This window comes from Rhynchophorus ferrugineus, unplaced genomic scaffold (genome assembly GCF_030347505.1).
Source record: "Rhynchophorus ferrugineus isolate W39M unplaced genomic scaffold, kcgeb_rfMv2 rfM7, whole genome shotgun sequence".
In the NCBI taxonomy this organism is placed as follows: domain Eukaryota; kingdom Metazoa; phylum Arthropoda; class Insecta; order Coleoptera; family Curculionidae; genus Rhynchophorus; species Rhynchophorus ferrugineus.
The window spans coordinates 5985914-6008412 of NW_027472586.1; the positions used below are offsets into that span (position 1 = coordinate 5985914).

A 22499-nucleotide genomic window follows, 5' to 3' on the forward strand; every position below is an offset into this window, starting at 1 on the left:
GGTTACATGTTCGAACATATCAGACAGCATTGTGTCTCTTTTTAACTAAAATAAAATAAGAAGGAAAATATAATCTGATTCTAAAACGGATTTACAAAATAGCGCAGTCAATACATTAAAAATCCTGATAATGCGAGTTCACTCTTATTTTAAATTAACTTTATATTTAGTTCCTCCGGACCGAATCAGTTTAAACACGACAAAAATCAATATTCCCCTCTAATATATGGTACACATATCGATCCTCCGGATCTAAAAATAACGAAACGTTCGACTATGTAACGTTTTACCTTCTTCGGCGAGCACGCCACAAAAATAAATCCGGGTTTATTGAATATTAAGCCCTTTGTCGTTTGACATCGAGAAGGAGATGGCATGGCGACGACGAATAAAGATCGGAGGGATTGGAATCGGCGAGAGGCAAAGGCGCAGAGTAGACGACCGGTCGACCAACCGAAAAGAGTATCAAACCGCCAAATTGGTTCGATGTTAATCAGAGTAAAAAGTGAGCGACGACCTCGTTGGGGATTCGTGTTTGAGCCGAAATTAGTTTTGAACGATTGATTTAAGTAAACCGACGGACGAGATGTAATGTATTATTTTCAAGGAGTCCTTTTTTGTCTATTCTTGATATTTTTTTATTCTCTCTCTCTCTCTCTGCCTCAGATTTTCTTCACGTCCCACTTTTTAAATTGCAGAACGTAACATTGATCGACTCAGAATGGCCACTGTTGCATTTCGGTGAATTTGCTGTGACACACAGTTACTTAAAACTAGATAGTTGAAAGACCCGTTGACCCTTACTCAATGTTGAGTAGTTGAAGGAGGAAAAACAAGGTTGCAAATGAAACACAATTTATGTTCTCTATTCTTCGCGTAATTCATGTTCTTTATTATTTTTTTATGTTTTACTGTCATTTATAATAACGACAAGTAAATGTAAATTACAAAAGCCATAAAGAATTTTCAATGAATCAAATGCTGTTGTAATAATTATTGTAAAACCTTTAGTTGAAGAAATTAAACAATGAAAAGCCAATCTTCACAAAAAAATATAAACTATAAATTCTAAAACAATTTAACACGGATGTTCGTTTTGTCATTTTTTCATACCAAAATGCATGTATTAAGAGCAGTTTATCTTGATTCAAGAGATTACTTGGTATATTTTTAGGTCATTTTCCATTCATATGTCATATATAATCTTGAAAATTTGAGATTTTTTACCATTTTCATATTTCTTGAGGCTATTTTATCTCAGAAAATCACAAGTTGCAATCACAGAAAATATAAAGGAATTGCAGGAATTATAATGAATTTTACGCTGAATTTAGTGGTAGTATTACGACTCTTGTACAAATTTCAGTTTTTTGAGTTATCCAACGAAAAGAGTATTTTCAAAAAATTAGTGGATTTCTTCTTATGCCACATATCTTAGAAACTGTAAGCCCTAAAGTAGCTTGACATGAGTTTTTACTTTTTCCACCCTAAAATACATATATTTTGAGATATTTATCTTTGTACGATAGAGATATTTTTTGCAATTTTTGTATATTTGTAACTGATTGCATCTGTGATAATTATAATTTAGTAAATTATGACAGCAATTATTTTAAGCTGAATCGAATGGTAGTATAATAACTCTTGTACAACGTTCAATTTTTAATTTATTCATTTAAAAGTCTATTTTCAAAAAATTAGTAAATTTCTCTTTATGTCACATATTTTAAAAGCTGTAAATCTTAAAACCATTTGACATAGATTTTCGTTCTTTTCGCCCCAAAATGCATATATTTTACGATTTTTATCTTCCTCTGAGACATGCCAAATTTTGGCAGTTTTTTTCATATATATATAGTCATGAAAATTCGCATTTTTTTTTCAATTTTTATATTTCAGCTCTCATGTCATTTTTGATAATTATAATAATTATAATTATAAATAATTTTACTAAGAAATTAAAAATTCTATAGCAGTTTAACCTGAATTTCTATTTCTTCCAAAATAAATATATTTGTCGCAGGTTTTCGATACAAATAGTCATGAAAATTCGCTAATTTTGCAATTTTCCTATTTCTGGCATACATTTCATTTGTGATAAGCATAATTTAATAAAAATTACTGTCTTTTTAACGTGAAAAAATTAGCAGAATACGCCAGAATACATGCACCAGTATATAAAGAAAAACGTAGCATGTGCAATGACTTGTTAAACTGTTGTTTCCACTTCTTGAAAATGTTTTTGTTGTTCCTCGATGGTGATGCCCTTCATGTACACTAGCAATAGCTTAATATGAACTTTCGGGTTTTACCGAAGACCACCAAATGTTCGATGAAATCCTGAATCCGAATCTGGCTTGAAGGACTCTTGTTTAACACGGGGGGGGGGGTTGTTAGATAATATTTTAAAGTACATTTTTTGATTAAAAATGTAATTCGCTTTAGTAAAAACGACCTGGAAAGTTCGAAAATATACCCCAAGTCTTGCTACACGTACAATAACAGTATTTCATATTTTCTCTGAAATTCGTTTGATTCACCGAACTCTACTAATGTCACTTGCACACTATCCAAAAGCCATAACAGGCGGATTGCACGTTCTACCATCGAATCGGGCCAAACTTTACGACAGGAAACCCGACGAGGAAGAAAGAGACGAAAAAAACACACACACACGGTGGGCATGGACCTTTTAACGAGTCCCCGCCGGCTCCACGCACCACCTACCTTTCCTCACGGCCTTTTGTTCCAGATTTAATGCCCTCACCACTCTACGGCGGCAGTTTCGGACACGCTGCGCGCCCTCTGGCGAAAGCCGGAGGGTGTAAACGACGGCTATTTATGGGGCCCGGGTCCCGGTCGCTAGATGGGATACGGGACATGGAGAATAACGACATCACGGCTCCTAAAGCGCCCGTTCTACCGCTCCTATTATTTCGGGTTTAAAGTGGCAGCGTTACGCGGTAGAAAATTGTCTTGGTATTTTTTGGTGTTTCATTCTACCGATCGGGCTTATTGCGGATGTATAAATCAGAGAGGGATAAGTAATAAGAGAATAAGAGAATGAATACTAACAGTTTTGTAGATGTGGTAAATGCATTAGCCAGAATTCAGTGATTAATTTTATGAAGAATGGTGTACATAGATTGTAGCAAAATAAATAAAACATTCAGTGATACCAAGACGACTTGACAAGTAAACACACCATCGAAGGAAATAAGAACTAAACGTAAAAATGTAAATATGCTCTTGAATGAAAGTAAAATACACTACTTTGATATATAATCGTTAATTAGGTGGATTAGGCCTCCAGGGAGATACAACTACGCGCCTAGAAACTCTATCTCATGAATGGTGTGTAAAAGAGTTCAATGTATGCGGTAATATATGCTTTAAATGTACTATAAGGCTAATATAAATTATATTTCATAACATTTTTGTTAAATTATTTTATTTAGATTAAAATTTTCTTGTATGTCAAAGCCAAACTGAACTAAAACTCAGAATTGATGAACATTGCGATGTTTTGACGTCACAAATTTTCATGACTCATATATAAAAAAAACTTTGAATAGACTATAATTTCTTTGTCACTAATGTTTGTATATTTTGGTCATATATATTTTTCTTTCTATGCTCTGCGACGGAGAAATAGTACTACAAATATGTTTTCGAATGATGAATATGTGTTTCATATCTATGAATGTTTAATAATGATACATATAATTAAATAGAAACGTTATAGAAAAATATTGAAATTTAAATAATATTTAACTTGAACTGCAATTTTGAAAAGGGTAGTTATCAAAAACGTGTCATAAAAATAAAATAATATCTTAAAAATATAAGTTATATTTTCATTATATTTCAATGAAGTGTAGAGAATGATATTTACTGATACGTAGCGCAAAATTCGCCAAATATATGTAAAAACTACTTCACAACTGGTGAGGGAAAAGATGTTAAATAATAATCTCATTTAAAATAATTATTAACAACATAAAATACTAGTTTTCAAGGGGCTGTCGGATCACTATTTTTCAATATATTATTGTTCGGAATAACAAAGTTGTGTCGATACTGGAAATAGCAATTGGAAAATGGCTGAAAAAATACAATAATGTATTACTACTAATTTTATTTAATTCATAGAACAACGTAAACATTTTAAAATTTATCAACCCCATCGATATGTAAATATAACCACCCATTAGCCGCACAATTGTTTTTTATCCTCTTTACAAAGACTGCCATATTTTCAACCTAAAATATAATGTCAAACCCATTTAATACAGTAATGTTAGAAAAGAGTTACTTACCTATGTTATTGTTTAGACAGCACTTATCATATCACTGCAGCTTCAAGGTATTACTTCTTCATTTTCTCCAAGATACCTCTCAATTGTGATAAAGCTAACAAGTTTATTTTTTAGCTTATAATTATGAGGTTATAATTATAGTTATGAGGCTCTTCTATCTAACTCATCTTGTACTGGTCAGCTTTTTCATACTACTTTGGTTGATTCATACTACTTAGCCGTTGTGGCTGAAATAATTTAAACAAAGTTAACAAATATTTCACCTTCAAAAAAGTAATATACTATGCATTAAATACGAATTCCTACCTGTTTATCTATCGTCTATCGTTTATTATCTTATTTATCTATCGTTTATCTGTCGTCTCTATCCTTGACGGATGAATTGCCCGATGACTCATTTACACATTTTGTGCCACCAATAATGGGTTATTATGTCTACCTCATAGTAAATTTTCCAGATATACAGTCTTTTCTTTTGGAGCTGAATATATCTTCGAATGATTTTGGATTGTTCTGTAGTCATTACAGAATTGTAAATGTTCGAAATCTCTGATCTGAAAAAAGTTATACAAATATAAGAGTTTTGTCACATGTTCATATTCAATATATATTATATATATTATATTAATCGTGCCAAATTTCACGTCTCCAGGTACCTTCATTTCTTTTTTTCCAAAAAGGAGGCAATATATATATATATATATATATATATATATATATATATATATACATATATATATATATATATATATATATATATATATACATATATATATATATATATATATATATATATATATATATATATATAACTTCTTGAACAGCTCGATGTATACGAAGCGAGAAAACAATGTAATGGACAAACTCTGCGTTAATTTCCCCAGTAAATCGTCAACAATAAAGATCAACATTTCACGAAAGACGAGACCCAATATTTACGCAACCTTTTACAATAAATAACTCGCCCTACATCCACGTCTCCCATAAATCGGGCCCTCGATTGCCGTCATCGCTCGTAAACCAGCGACACCATCTCAATTTCCATTCGCCGACGTGACGCAAAAAGCGAAACAATAAAAATTAATCGTTATAATGGGTTTCGCGCCGAAACCTGTCGGGAGCCGCGGGGGGAAAGGGGTTCCCGCCCCTCCGCCGCCCGCTGCTTAACAAATTTTGCCAAATTTCCAGGTTTTTCTCATTTAGCCGAATTCCAAACGGCGATTTATCTCGGTTCGCAGCTCGTTGGCTATTCGTCGGCGGGCACTTCCGGCATCGCGATCTCCCCTCTCGCATTCTGCCCTCTCTCTCTTTTCCGTTATTGGTTTTTATGGGACGAGGACGACGAACGTTCTGACATCGGGTGCCGGAGGCGCATTGTTTCGTTGGCTAAACAGGTCTGTTCTTGATGTCACGACGCCTTGTTAGGGACAATAGAATTTCATTATATTAGATTATTTGATTTCTTTGCTTTCATTACCAAGAACAAAAAATCCAATTAGGACCATATATATATATTATATATATATATATATATATATATATATATATATATATATATATATATATTATATATATATATATAGGTCTGTGTCCCGTTCTGGTGTTATATATATATATATATATATAGTATATATATATATATTTCTTTGCTTCTCTTTTTTATATATATATATATATATATATAGTATATATATATATATATATATATATAAGGCCTAATCCAGCTTATTAACAATTATATATCAAGGTAATGTATTTTAATTTTATTCGAAAGCATATTTACCTTTTTACGGTTAATTCTTGTTTACTTGGATGGGCTTATTTGTCAAGTCATCTTAGTATCACTGTATTTTTTATTTCTTCTGCTACTAGCTAACATATGTACACCATTCTTGATAAAATTAATCACTGCATTCTGCCTAATGCATTTATCATATCTACAAAACAGTTAGTATTCCCTCTCTCCTCATACGTTCTAACCTAATGCTCATGTTTAACTCTGAACAATTACAATCATATTTGTGAATACAAATATTTCACTCTCTACGATATAATGTACACGTTCAGTTGAGATCTTCAGGAGTGTCTGCTATTTCATTAAATTTCAATTTACGGTCTTGGGATAGTTTCTGGAAACTCGGCATCAAGCCACGTTTTTGCTTCAACTATATGTTTTCTCATCAAAAAGCAATATTTTATCAACACACGAAATCCCTTCTTATCCACTAATGATCCGACAGCTGCCAAATTTTTACACGCATCTTTTGAGGGTTAAGGCTAACAAAAAAAAAACATATGGAATTAATTTTATTAGCGTCATCTATATGTCAGGCTTTTCAATTGACCTGTTATACTAATAAATTGTCAAAATGGATGGATAATGGGTGCACTGCCAAACTAACATCGTCCCTTCAAAACACTATCGCTTATTAACAGATAAATGGCATTATCTGTTTGGAAAAAATGCAGAATACATGCAATAGTTTGTATTTCCATTGGACGTTTTCTGTTATAAAAACAAAATACTAAAAATAACACAAAATTGTTTTTAAAATTTATTTTAATATTTAACAATGACGCCAACCGGCCGAATATTTCATGGAAAAAATATCTCCGGCAATGCGTCAGGCTTATTGAACAGTCTATGATAAATAAATTAGGAACAATGGTCTCCGAAGCTTATTTATATGTAAATGGAAAAATATATTATAAATAAACGGTCCAGTTTTATGGATCATCCGACAGTTTTATGGGCCGAAGCTGTTAATATTTAACGGACCATCGGGGAAAGTTTGTCCAACAAATTTAAAGTTTAAAAGTATAATAGGCGTCGCACTACTATAATATAGAGGTGCCGCCATTACTATTTAAATATTTTTTGTTTTATGTTAAACAACAATGTCGGGTTTTATAATAATTCAACAATAAGCAACAACTTACAATAAACAAGTACAGTTAAAATCCATATATCATTTTAACAAATAATGTCTTTTCTTTTCTTAAAAAAACGATTATAGAGAGAAGCACCTAATAGCTAGTCACCAGTTTGAGTTTATTAACAAGCATTCAACAATTATCAGGTGCATATATAACGGATGTAATTGAAAAACCATATGAAGGAAACAAAATATGTTCGGCTGTATTCTTAGATGTAGCCACAAGCCTTCGATAAGGTGTATTCAGTATATTTAGAGTCAAACAAAAGGAAGCCTACTCTACAATAAAATAAAGGAATGCAGAGGTGCCGCAAGGAAGTGTATTGAGGGTGTAAGGAGGATTTATTTACTCTACATCGCTGACGATACTGCGATTCTTGCTATCGTAGATAATAGCGAAGAAGCCACACGAAAACTACAATAGGCATGTTACAATATAAATAATTTGACCCAAACCTGGAAAATAAAAATTAATGAAACCAAATTTATGCAAGTTACCTATAATGAGACCACACAAGCACCAATAACTATAACTAAGCAACAATACTCCATTCCATATAGCAAAAACGCCAAATATCTCGGAACGAACCTTTATGCAAAACTTCGCTGGAAGGTACATTAAATAAAAAAGAGAAGCAAAGAAATGGAGCTCAAATATAGGAAAGTGTATTAGTTAATTGGAAGAAAATCACAGTTGTCTGTATATGGGCATCAAAGTAATACAATTCTTGGATAACACCAGAACAGGACACAGACCTAAGAGAATCGACCCACTGGATCTTGTGTAATATATAATATTAATAGAACAACAGTAACGTTAATACGTAAACATTATTACATCAGCATATACCTAGGTTTAAGTTATTGTAGATTATACGACAAAATACTATTCTTAAGACCCTAGACAGTGCTTTGTAGGATTTCGGTCTAGGAATACTTATGATAATTTCGGTTCAAACCTTCAGGATCATCTCTATAATATATTCCTGTCATCGAAACTAAAGAAGTTACCTCGGCATTGTAAGTTTTCATACGTATACCTTCTAAAAGATGAATTTTCTCCTACTTATTTCACTATTCATTGAGTAAAAGCATTGAAAACAGTTTATTAATCACCATAAGTTTCTAAAAGTAGTTGAGTATTCTATTATTATCCTCTCTATACACTGAATAACTAAATAATACCAATTAAACTCAACAGTTTTTACATGAATACTTCATGAATATAATAATAATAATCAAAGGATATCGCTGATTAAAATACATGCAACGTAAATATTAATTTACTAATATATAACGGCAAATGATAATTTTTCTGTGACATTATAATAAATTAGTGTCCCTTCCAGAGGCAACAAATAATATCGTTTGATAGGTTACATTCGGCAACCTCCCGAAGGTCCAGACCTAATCCCGCGAGATAAATCTATCCGGGAGGAGGCCGACTGGTATTAAACGCCAACGCTACCTGAGATTATACGGGAATTTCCGGTGATAAATTGTTCTGAACATAAATTTAAGTATATATGGTACAGAAAGTTGTCGGTAGGCGTGGAGAAGACTCTAATTCGATTATTTCAACGTCAGTTACGTTCGCAACAGTAATTAGACAGATTTATGGCGAGATGCGTCTACGTACGTTCAACGTTTCCACTTCCGACTTATGTTTTAAATGTTGCTTTGCGCATACCGACCGTGGCTCCGGATAGATAAGTGAAATTGTTGCTCGAGCAGTTTATCTATTATAGTATATCATAGCTAGGACAACAGCTTGTCGTTTTTATGGGTATATAATTGTATGGGTATAAAAATAGATGGATTTAATTCCAGTAGCACCATCTAAATGTCGGGCTGGGGACTTTTCAATTGACCTGTAACTTTCGTCAATCATGGAAATAACGGTTTCTACCATAATATAAGCAGGGCTTTTATTGCTCTGAAGCTAAATACTGTACAAAAACGGTTTATAACCATTTGGAAAAAACTGACTGACATACAAAAAGAAGCTGAAGCTCTAGATGCCACATGAGTTATTATTCACCTCTGAATTGCCACAAAATCGATCTATTTCTGAAGCGGATAGTAACTGATGATGGAAAGTTGATCATTAAGGACAACGTCAAAAGAAATCATTCCTGATTGAAGCTAACGTTGATCATCAGGAAAGTTTTGCTATGTTTTTGGTGAAATAAGCTGGGCATCATATATTATTAGCTGCCCCCTTACGATTGTACTCTTAATTCGAACCTGTACTATGAACAATTGCACCATCTGAAGGAAGCTATCGCTCAGAGACTGTCAATTTTGTCCACATGGACAGGAATTGTATTTCTTGAAGACAATACTAGGCCACACACATAGATAGCGACGCATCAGAACCTCCGCTAGTTTAGTTGGGATATTGTTATGTATCCATCTTATAGTACCGACCTGGCATTATTTGATTACCACCTGCTCCTGTCCGTGACAAACTATTTTAAAGGGACTAGGGATTCTGAGAGAGAGATAATGGGATTATAAATAAAATTAAATAAAACCTTCAATTTCATACAAAAATAATGGATTTCTTTTTCTACAGGTATTATTTTACCCTTATTTACCCCTTTATTAATCCATCATGACATGACATAACATCAATTCCATCATGACGATACTACGTCACACACATCTTCACTGTGTAGAAATTGAGACAGATTAGTTAAGAAATGTTCATTAATCCACCGTATAGCCAAGATCGTACTCCGTCATTTTCAACCACACCAAATCACACATACCAGCCAACCGCACCAAATTTAAGGTAAATAGGTTTGGTGGAATTTGAGATATCATCACAAAAGTGTCAGGAAAAATATGTTTAAACTTTAATTTTTAGATGACGCATCACTAAAACATCTACATCTCCAAAAATAGTTTAAATTTGGAAAATCCTCTTAAGGGCATGTTCTTAAAGGGTTAAGCTTGGAGGATATTAAAGAAAAATAGTTTTTTTGAAGTTTCCAAAATCGAATAGCCCCTTAATAAACGACGTCGCTTAGTTTTTTTGTTTCTTATGTCTCAGCGTCGATGGACCATTTCTTTTCGCCTCCACAATATACGAACTGATCCGATTTCTAATTCGGTACGGTGAAAACGTCGCTATCCATCTTTCTTCGGCGCGGCGCTTTGTTGCGATTTTTCCTACGTTTCCGTTTCCTCGATCGGGACGTACCGGATGGAGATTAATCATGCCATTGTGGAGCGTTTAATGAGTTTAATAGCGGGGTGCAGCTAAAGGAGACCTTTACGAGATCGATGGCACCGACTCCGATAATAAATGATCGTTGTTTGGACGTTTCTAATTTTACGAGGTCATTCTGGAATGTAATAAAATGGGAAAGACGTACAGTTCGACAGCGTAATTATGTACCATTCATTTTAGTCGATTAAATAATAAATCTAATCAATCAAAACACAGATCGAAATAGCATGGAGAAATGTTTGGGCAATATGGCGAGTGCAGTCCTTTGTTCTTATATTGGTGACAGGGTTGCTAATGCCAATTTATCAAATTTCCGAATAATTCAAGTCAAATTCTTCGAATTACAGAGAGAAATTTGCTGATGTCCCAATAATTCCCCTCAAAATTATTTTAAAATCAAGTCTCATCTGTAATGTTATGAATTATATGCTTGTGCATTCTTTCTCATATTTTCTTGCATTGGAAGCATCACGTTAGACCAAAAGCAAAACACATCAGAACCAAAATAAACTATACTGGTTAGTCGGAAGATACTCTCAACTTGATCTAAAATCAAAGAGGTTGATCTATAATACAATTATAACGTCAATTTGGACCTATGGGGTGCAAATATGGGGTTGCACTAAAAATTCAAATCAGTTAGTCATACAGCGCTGTCAAAACAAGGTTCTTCGATTGATTATCAATGCCTATCGCTATGTAACCAATGAAGAACTGCACGATGACCTGGAAATCAAATGGATTTGCGAAGTTGTGTAGGATTTCGCCTTGAAACACGAAAGAAGATTACTAAATCATACTAACGTGGAAGCAATACAACTGCTGGACAGCGCGCAGGATGTCAGAAGATTGAAACGAACAAAACCATACGAACTTGTGTGAACATTTAGTGTGTATTATTAGTGTAAACTATAGCTATAAATTAATAATTAATAAATAATTATAATTTTATAATTGAGGAATACATACTGTTGTATTTTCTCGCACTCGTCTTGCTTGTTAATTAATCCAAGCACATAGGAAAAGTAGTAATAAATGAGTTGTAAATTAAGATTGTACTAAGCATATCTAATAAAGATGTTGTAAAAAAAATATTTTCTTGCAAGCATTTTAATGATATGTTAAACTTGACACTGTCGTCCAATTTCTTAATTTCTTAGTTGATTGATTAGTATCAGCAGCAAGGAACTTTACAAAAATTACGTTTTAAAATAAGTATTTCAAGTTCATACTGTTCAAAATCCAGCATGGCATGAGCTCGCCACTTGTCATGATATTTTTGTGCTGTCGCAGATTTATTTATTGCTTGAGCACTGGCACCGGTAATATAATAGGTAGTTGTTGAACTTCTGATGGATTCACAGTGAATATAAAAGAAAATAAAGGATCACTGAAATCAAATCGCTTGGTAATGTTTGACGTCAATGTAACATAAAGGTCTTGGCATGTTCTGTAGAAATCTGCAATAGTAGTACGATGTTTTCAATGTTACTTTTTTCAATTTTCCATACTTTCTTCAGCTTTTAAACGAATGTATATTTTGTCTAAACCTAGAAAATATGTTCAATTGCTAAAGTAAGCGTTTATACATTTTGTCTGTGATACCCAATCAACATGGGATTCTCCGCATATTTGGGAAAGTTGGTAACGCTGACAGGTAATTCAAATGTTACCATAAAGTCAGAAAACACATATTCTGTTCATCAGCGAGAAATATTTGTAAATTGATGGTTTTACGACTTGCTATTTATAATTGTATACATGCCACGTTATCCAAGCGTTCTGGCCTTCTGAACAGTACCTATTGAAGCATGTAAGAGGTACTAAAATTGTTACCAAAATTAATGCGCAATGATTCATTTCGTAAAGTCTGTGAAACGAAGACTATACTCAAATTTCTAAAATCTAAGGTTATGTATAAACTGAACATCAATATATATTCAAAAGGATCTTACGTTCAAAGCTTAACCCTTTAAGAATATGCCCCAAAAACGATTTTTCAAAATTTAAATTATTTTATTATATATATTTATATATATATATATATATATATATATATATATATATATATATATATATATATATATATTATACATTCTTATATCGTATCAAAGTAAAAGAGCGATACCGAGTTAAAGAGTGGTTGTTGGTGTAATGCACTTCTCCAGCGTTCTCCGCAGAAGTGGTAATCAGACGGAGTTATGTTTGGTAAATGCACTGGATACGCTAGAACTTCGCTGTTCGATTTGTAACCTTCACAATTCTTGAAAGGTGTTACTGGGGTGTTAAAGGTGTATCCTTTTGTTTTGCAACTTTGAGTCTGTTACTCGCTATTGTTAGTTCTTTTTTAGGGAAAATCGCTCATTCACTTTGCTGCCCAATTGATGTCGCTAAAAATCTAGTAACAGTTGGTTTGTATTTTTTGTTATTAACTTAAAGAATCCACAATAGATCCTTTAATATCAATATAATCTGACCTTTTGTAAAGATATCATAAAACAATTAAAGTTATACTTAAGCCAATACGTAATACTTAAACTAATGCCTTTACTTACTGGTTGGTGCTGTATTCTAGTGACTTAACTATATTAAAGTTAATATATAGCACAATTCGCACAATATTCTGCTTTACACTAGCACTAATAGGCTTCATCTTCTTGAGTTTTCTTACTAAGTGTCTGGGGTAGTGGCTATGGCTTGGTCAGCAGTACCAATTTGAAAGTCCCGATGAATGTTTCTGCTTCGGCAGTGAAAACGCTGGTTCACTTTGATGTTGCTCCTGCTGGAGTTGGGTGCCGTAAGTCCAGGAGTTTAGAGGTTTTCTTATGTAGGGGTAGTTTTTTATATGTAAACAACGTGGAATTTGTTGATATCAAGAATTACCCACCACTCGACTTTAACCATTACCAATTAAAGGCACCGTGCACTACAATATTCAAAAAATCACAGTTCAATTAACAATCACTTACAAACGTAGCCTCAAGTCACTAGAAATTGAAAAATCTAAAGGCTTTCGTATTAAAATATCTTGAGTTTTATCAACTTTCCACCACTCTACACTAGGTTTTCTTACTTTCCATCACACTATAACAATTCAAGGGGCTCAAAAGGAAGAATTTACTTTTTTACCGTCGGTTTTATTTGAGATAAAGAGAATTTTGAAGAAAAGGAATTTTGTTTGTGAATTATATCCAACCTGGACAGATTATTACTGTAACATTTTGAGGCAAATGGTTGTGGAAATTCAGAATTCAGACCAGATAGATCAGCTGACATAGCCCAAAAAAAACTATCACTAAAATCAGCGAACAAAAGCACAAATTGTTTCAATGTCCGACGAACTCAATATTTAGCTCTCTATAACTGTTTTTTCGTATACCCTTGTATGTGAAAAGAAATTGTGACCATATGGTGAAGGTAATCGAAAATTGTACGATATCAAACCGATTCCGTTCGAAATTTGTGGCAAAACAACAATTTGGCAAGTGCACAGGCCGATTCCACGTCCTCCGCGGGCGGGCTCGTCTCGCCTCCCAGGACAGCGTCGTCCATCGATTCGTCCAGACCGATTCCACGCAGTCCCAGTCAGGCTACTCCACGCCAGCCGATCTCGTTTTGAATTAATTTATGGGTCTGGTCCGGCTGTAGTCGCTTTATTAAAAGTCAGGAATCCCATCGAGGAGTACGGCGTCCTCCCCCAGGAGGGCGAAACACCGACCGGTGCTGGTTGTTGAGTAAATATTACGATTGTTTCATCGCCCTGTATACTGATTAATCTATTTTATCACATTGAATCAGAAGTCGATATATATAGCACGCGGAATGACAGAAGTTAGTTCCAGGGTATCGAATATAGAGCACAAAGAATTGTAATAATCTTCCAAATGTATTGCAGGAATGAAGCATTCGTCTTTCCAGTCCCAAAGCTTTCTTCGATTATATCTAATACATTAGTGTGTATTAGGTGATACCAGCATTTATTCTGATAATTTTTCTTTTCAAAATGTGATTTATTGAGAAGAAATAGTACCAAGATATTTCCATTATATTCTGCTGCTTTTCTCATATTTCCAACAACAAGGCTTGATGCCGTGTGGGAAGAACCATGTTGGTTTGTTCTGCTTTCGTACCGTTTGCCACTCAAGGGATGCTACACCTGGTGAGTATACTGTGTACCCTTCAGAACTCTTGCAAAGGGTGACCAAGCGTTGTCTTGCAAGAGATGTTACTAGGTAATACTAGTCTAATTTTGCAACACTTTTCAAATTGACGTCGGCAAAAATACGCAACAAGAATTTCTTTTGATTTTGGCAGCTCATATCACACTATTTAAATTGCTGATTCCATCAAATGCTCAGCAAAACTTTATGGTCATGAGCGTTCCTCTTTGGCGTCGTTGTGAATGGTTCTTTTAAACTATTCTATGACTTTTGCACTTGGTTTTGTCGTAGTGAGCTCACTTTTCATCGTCTGTCATATTATGCTCTTGAAAACTCTTTTTTTATTGCTTAGAAAGCAATGAAATCACAATGCTGGAACGGTTTGAAATGACAGCTTCTGTCAATATACGTGGCTTTCACATTGTATCTTTCACACGACTGGAAACAATTAGCTCACCAACTGTTAAGTTGTCTGAAATTTCTTAGTAAGCTTGAGCTAGTGTTTCGTCCAATAGCCGTTCTTTGTCACTGATATTACAATCGCTACTTTTAAATCATTAAAAGCCAAACCGACAATATGATGGAACAATATCACCATATCATCCTAAAAGTGTTTGATGGTCTTCGGCAGCATATTTCTTCTGAGTAACATTGATGTTTCCACTTGGATGCCGAGTATTTCATTTGAGAAATTGGCCAAATAATTAGGCGTCTAGATACCAAGGTATTGCTATATGAATGAATACTTAATGACGTGATTTGCTACACGTCATGTATATAATATAATCATAAGAAATTCTTATTGTCCACTGGACATATTGCAAAAGACATTTCCATATACTTCACAATTTTTTTTACAATTGGAATTATTTTAGTCAGCGATATATATTAGTAACTATACGAAATATTGTGTAATAGTGTATGTAAATGTATATTGTGTAATAGTGTGTGCAACTGTTAAACAATCTAACTTATTTATTACATTCTATGGTTTTTCACACTTTTAGAAAGTTAGGGTGATGCTGCTTTATTATATCTAAATTGTAGATTTTGGTTCCAACGAGTTTAAAGTGATGATCTTAAATGTCCATGACAAGTAATGAAGCTCGAATGAACATTGCCATGAAGTTCAAAGACAACGAATTTCCATGATGTTGAAGATAACTCAGCCAAGATCCATATAACAACATATTCAACACGTATATACAATAGATATTCTTTAAATTATATAAGTTCATATAGTTAGATATAATATACAAATTACAAATATGCGAGAAGATATGTAGATCTGGTTATAGGATCTATATAGAGAGAGGATCTATATATATTATATATATATATATATATATATATATATATATATATATATATATATATAACTGTATAATTAACGACCTTAATAACGTGATTTTTTACATGTCGTGTATATATTATAGTCATAATAAATATTTATATTAAACCACGAAGTTTGATAAAAAAATTAGATGTCTGTATTTTCGCCGCAACACAAAATTGATATGGACAGATTTCGAAGAGTGAAAATATATTCTTCAATAATGTTGAAGCGAAACATTCGAAATGAATATATCTACCAAAATAATTATTCCGGCGTGGATTTCATCTCTTGAAACTGCGCATCTCAGATACAAGCAAATAAAGATAAAATCCTAAATCTCAATACAAGAGAACGTTCTTTTTTACGGTTAATACAGATTTAACTGGGCCATCTGGAACGAAATTGGACAGTTTACTGTGAGCAATAAGACGAGGGGGATGGTGGGCCGAGGGAGGGAAAGGTTGGTTCTTTTAAATATACGCTGTTAGAGTTGAAAAATGTACAGAGGTTGAATAATTTATAAGGTCCCCTCTCTGGTACTGGCGCAATAAGTTGCCAGACGATTTTATGAGCCGTTGGTCGATTATGGCCTAAAACTTTCGTCTCGAGAGACAATTCGGAGTGTTTGATGGCCGTTTCTTGTAAAGCTTTTATCTGGGTTTTGCGGCATTATCTTGCGTAATTCGTTACAATGGGCGGGCCAACTTAAATACAACTAAGTGAGCGCTTAAAACGTACGGTGCTTTATGTTTGTTTTTAGGTCCGTTCTCGTTATTAATGCCGCTTTTTCGATGGGTAAATACGACAAAGGACGCGCACTTTTTCTTTACGTTATTGTGCGATATTTAAATTATGTTGTTTGACATATTGTTTCTGTAAAAACGATCGTTAAAATGCTACGTGGGCTCTTCAACAAGACCTTGAAAAAAGTCTTCGAAGTTGGACGAAAACCCAGTCCCCATTGTATTTATTTTACGAAAATACTTTTGATAGGCATGACATTTCATTGTCCTCGATATATTTCGTCCTTCTCGGTCGCTCTTTGTCATCTACATCAAAATCACTGCTTTTACATCATTGAAACCAAGACCAACATTAGGATATGCTGAAATATCAGCGCCATAAGTGTCTGAAAGTCTTTAATGGGTTTCTATTTGGCAAATCGAACAATATAAGTAACGAATATCGAAATTGTAGTTTTGTTTTTGTTAATAATGCGAATTTTGCGGTAAACAAATGCGAGCCACATTTTCTTTAGGTTATTGTACCATATATAAATTATGTTATTTGACATATTGCTCCTGTAAAAACCATCACTATGTTGTGCAGGCTCTTCAGCCATGCTTTAGAAAAAGCTGAAAAAAAATTATATTAGACATTATTTTTATGGCAGTAATTTTTCAGATATTTACATTGAGTGTCCTTACGAAGTAAAAAATCAATATATGGCATTAATTCTCCATTTTTAAAACTGTTTTTAGCTTTGCTATACCTATTTTATGACTAATGTTCTATGAACTGTTACCTTCAGAACAGGTTATAATAATATGGCTTCATTGAATAACTAACTCCCATAAATATACAGGTTTAGGATCACATTCATTAGGAAAAATCAAAATTATATTCCTCTAATCTTCTATATGCTTGTAAGTTGCCAGATTGAGGATGTGTCATAGATGTAGGATAGACGTTATATCTTGTATTAACACAACAATGTATACATCTTTTTAAAAAAGCAAAATTCCCTTTATTTCCTTGCTTATACTTACAGTAAATTTAACTCAGTACATCGGACAAGCCCCGGGGGTTCGTTTTATTGTAGGAATAAAAGAACTGATACCCCGCGGGCGGATAGTTTATTTTTATACGGTCTTTTTGGTTTATTCTCCGAACAGAGTCGTTTTTACAACGAACGCTTTGTTTTTTGGGTTAATTCTAAATTGTTAGGAGGGGGCGAGCAGATACAGATGGGCGATATTTTAAATTGTTACTTCCCTTACATAAACGGTTATACGTTCGTTTTGATATAATTTGGAGTTTATTGCATTTCTCCGTTCGTTTTCTTTTTTGCATTAACATGTTGGTGGATTGTTGTTATTATGTTGTGGCTTATATTGTTACTAAACATCCTAAATCTAACTGAGTAATACTAGCTTTCAAAGGACACATGGAATTCAAACATATCTGAAAATACTTCTAAAAAGTTCGGTCTCTTTTGGAGTGGATCTATTAGGTGAAATTTTTTTTAAACAATACAGTGACCCTAAACTTTCAAAATTATGCATAGATGTTTTTTTATTAACATATTCCTATTAGTCGTTGGCGATTAACTCACACTTTGTCTCTAGAGTGACTTAAATTTAGGTACTTTTCTATGAAGATCCACTAGTCCTACTTAGTTTCTAACAAAGTAAATTAAATAAAATAAAGCAAAGTTAGTACAACTTTTCAGTGTTTTTTCCATTTAGTACATTTCACTAGACAGCTGTGTAAGATTATATGGTTTGGATTTCTCCGGTCTGCATCCTAATTCATCCTAGTTCAGTGTGTACAAGAGTTGCAGCACTTCGATGTTACATTGAAATGAAGTATTTGAAACAGTTGACAGTTTAAATCCACAATACGTCTCACAATACTTCTCAGGACCATATTCTGAAATAATTTTGTTGATATTACTTCTCACAGAACATCCCCATAGTTGATTTCCATAGTCCAATATAGCATACTGGAATTTAGACAGAAATTTACAGTTCAGGATGAAATTTTGGTGACAGAAAGGCGAACTGTAGTAGCTTAGCTGTAGACTATTGGAATCTAGAGACACACAAACTTGGGAAATCATTTCACAGAAGGTCGCCATGGAAATTTTGATAAAAACAGTGGCATTTCGAAGATCTTCAAAAGCAAAATGGCGAACGAAGTTACGGGTAGTACTGTAAACAAATTTATAACAACTATATACTATACAGATGTAGCAACGACCACGTATATACCTCTGTTACGATCCTGAATGGCGTTGGCAACTATCGAATGAAAACAGTTGAAGCTGTCGATAGTCAAAAAACTAGAGAGTAATCGAAATATTACCTATTATTGCGATAAAAACAGTCAAAAGGATTTTACTATTTATCATTCACAATTTTAATTTTTTTATCCTATTACGTTAACAATATTTGTTATTTACAAGCAAATTAACAAAAATATCATAGAACTGTATATATTGCATATAAATCTATGTAAGCATAAACTGGGTACATTATTGCCAAGGTCACAGCTAGGACGACAGAGCCAGAACGTTAAAAATCAATGGAATCAAACTAGTAGAACCAAAAATAATAACTAACAGTACACGACTGAAACAGTCGATAGTAAACAGTAACAAAATCAGTCGGACCGAAAATAGCGACTGAAAACAGTCGAGTGAAACAGTCGATAGTCGATTTCAGTCGATAGTTCCCAACACTAGTCCTGAATGTCGCAGCCATGCGAGCCATCAGTTTTAAGGTTGCCCGAAAGTTAATTATCTGTTATCTAATAGGTAAAAACCCTCAATGTTGTTTTGTATTGCCGTTCAAGTTGTCTTTTATTTCTTTGAATAATTCAATTTTTGACAATATATTATTACACACTCACACATATATATGTATATATATATATATATATATATATATATATATATATATATATATATATATAATCCCAACCTAAATTAAATGCAGAAAACAGGAAAATGCTTTCAGAACTAACAGCAGCTTCGTAACAATTTAACAACTGTTGGTAGTTAACGAGTACAGCCGTTTCATCACCCGTTGACAAATAAAACTAACGAAATTACTTTAAGTTAATAAAAGCCCGGTAAAATAAACTTTCTGCCTTAACGGTCGAATAATTGCCTATTCTATCGGAAAATGTACAGCGATTTTCCTCGTTTTTCGCCGTATCGCGATACAATCAAAGGAGCTGAATAACAATAACACAAAAAATAAATCTAACCGGAAGCTTATGCCACTTTCGTCAATTAACCTGGCCATCGATCGATAGTAAAACGTGCAATAAAATCGAAATCTCGATTGCGGACCGGCAGTTTAGGAATTCGATAGTGTAGTGCAACATCAGTCAGCGTCGGGTATACGAAATGAAGAGTTTTAATTAAATTTTTATTGAAAAGTTCCACGGTGCCGACCGGTAATAGGTTGTGCCTTTTTTTCGGAGTTCTCTTTTTGCGTTGGTATTATGCTACATTGAGCTATTTCGATCTTAATGGAATCCTTTGTTGACTATAATGATTGGATGCTTTTGTTAAACAAACGAGTGCTCGATTTTCTATCATACTCGTTTTAGTTAACAGGTTTTTAATGGTATATCCGCGATCTGGTGACAAATAAACATTCTGAGTTTCTAAAACGAGATAATTTTATATTAAAATCACATCTAAATATATTTATTTTACTAGTTATATCGATTCATGTAGAAACTTACAGTGTGAGAAGTTCTAGTGTTCGTAATTCATTAAAATAGTAATGCTTATTAGCCGGCTTGGCTGGCGCAGTGATAAAGACGACAGGACGGTCCCCTTACTGTTGCGATAGCCGCGGGTTTGTAATTGTTTAACATTTGTGATTGTCCTTATCCAAGGGTGCAAAATCTCACAAGGAAAATGATCGCAGTCACGCCAGTAACCAGCCTGGGTAAGACCGGGTGTCTTGTGGAATGATTTCTAAGTTGGTCACTCGACAGTCAGAGGACCGTGGTTCAAAACCCACGTTAAAATGTAGGTCCTGTCCAGATAAATCTTCGTTGGTAAAAAGGAGGCTTTAATTTATAAAAAAGTAATGCTTATTTTATAAGAGAAACAAAATTCTGCTCGTTCTTGTGGGGTATATTTATCCATAATAAAATTTGGACGCATACACAACACAATGGTTAAAGCGAAACTGAGCTAAAAGTCACACAACCTAGACGGCGAGCAATTAAAATGGTACTTCTTCAATTTTAAAGTGTTATTGTGCTTGTTCAATATTTTTCTTGTTGTATAACTCTTTCCGAAACACTTAAAAACGTTCATTAAATCCATTTATTTAAGGATCTTTTATAGCAACTTATTGAAAGTAATAAATAACGAGCGCCTTCTACTAGATATATTTCAAGGGAAACACAATAAGTATTGTTGTTGTTTAGACTTGAACGGAAATATTGATTTCTGTAATGGAACAAGTTCGAAGCAATATCAGACATTAACTGGTGGCCATAAACCGACGTATAAACACGAAATGTAACACGTAGGGTTGGACGACACGTGTTTCCAAAATAAACCGTAAATAAAAATCGTAAATTTCAATTAGTTGTTGGCGGTTTTGTTGCCGTCGCCACTGTTACGGATATTTTCGTTTTAGGCGAAGTTGAAAATTAAGTTACGGCAACGATATGCGGTAGTTAGAATTCATATTAACGGAGTCGTGTTACTCTATTGTAAGTCCAATCTGTTTTTAGTTGAAAATATGGTTTTATTAGAACAATAACATTACTAAATATATTATTCACGATCGCTTCGCTTCTAAATCATTCTAATAGCCCTCAAATATCTGGAAATGGTTGATTTATAAACTGTTGTTAATTTTCCAAGTTCGACTTTTGTTTGGTACTGATCCTCAATATCTAAGGCCTCCAATACTTCATTTTCGCATTTCAATGAGGGGTGATTGTTGTCGATCACTTTCACACCAATATTAATAGTTTTAAAGCGTTAAAACCGTGATCTATAACAAATAGAATATGTTAATATTAAAACTTTACCAAGAATAATGAAAAATCTTTGAAATGTAGCATTACTGAGTGAGTAGCAAGGGTTAGTTTTATCCCTAGAGTTTTTCAATTATTACGGCATGTCTATAACCAAATCATCAGGGCAAGTTATACTATTGAGCAGTTAATACACATGATTCACATGAGGTTCACCAAATAGAAAAACCATCCATGGTTTTTACTATTTGGTGTTTGATATGTGGTCCTAACAGCACGGCGTTACTTACCACATGACGTCCGTCAAAGTTGATTTATTTTGATACTTAAAAGAACTCAAAAATCAAGAAAGCAAGCTCAAACTTTAATGAAATATACAAATGTACCCGATATAATTAACAGTAACAACATCTATTGTAAATTCTTTGAAATTAATTTATAGATCTGATAAATATTTAGTTTTTATACATAATATATCTATTATGAAAAATACATAAGCTTATTCTTTTTGTTGTTTAAATAAAACAATTTTAAATTGATATATAATACTTTTAAGTATATATATATATATATATATATATATATATATATATATATATAAGTCAATTATCAATAATTATCACAATAAAATACATAAAATAATCTAGTTTCTATTTCCTGATTCATATACAGTTTGAAATAGTCGAATATTCATTCGATTATTTCATTCGTTTATTTCATTCGATTATTTCAATCGATTATTACAACTTATCGATCATACCCGAGACTGGT

General features: G+C 33.4%; 1 protein-coding gene across 3 annotated transcripts in view; it reads left to right on the forward strand.

Moving 5' to 3' along the window:
• Window positions 1–22499, forward strand: part of LOC143199320 (CUGBP Elav-like family member 1) — a 631257-nt gene that overhangs the window by 437827 nt on the left and 170931 nt on the right. The gene's annotated exons all lie outside the window — the stretch shown is intronic.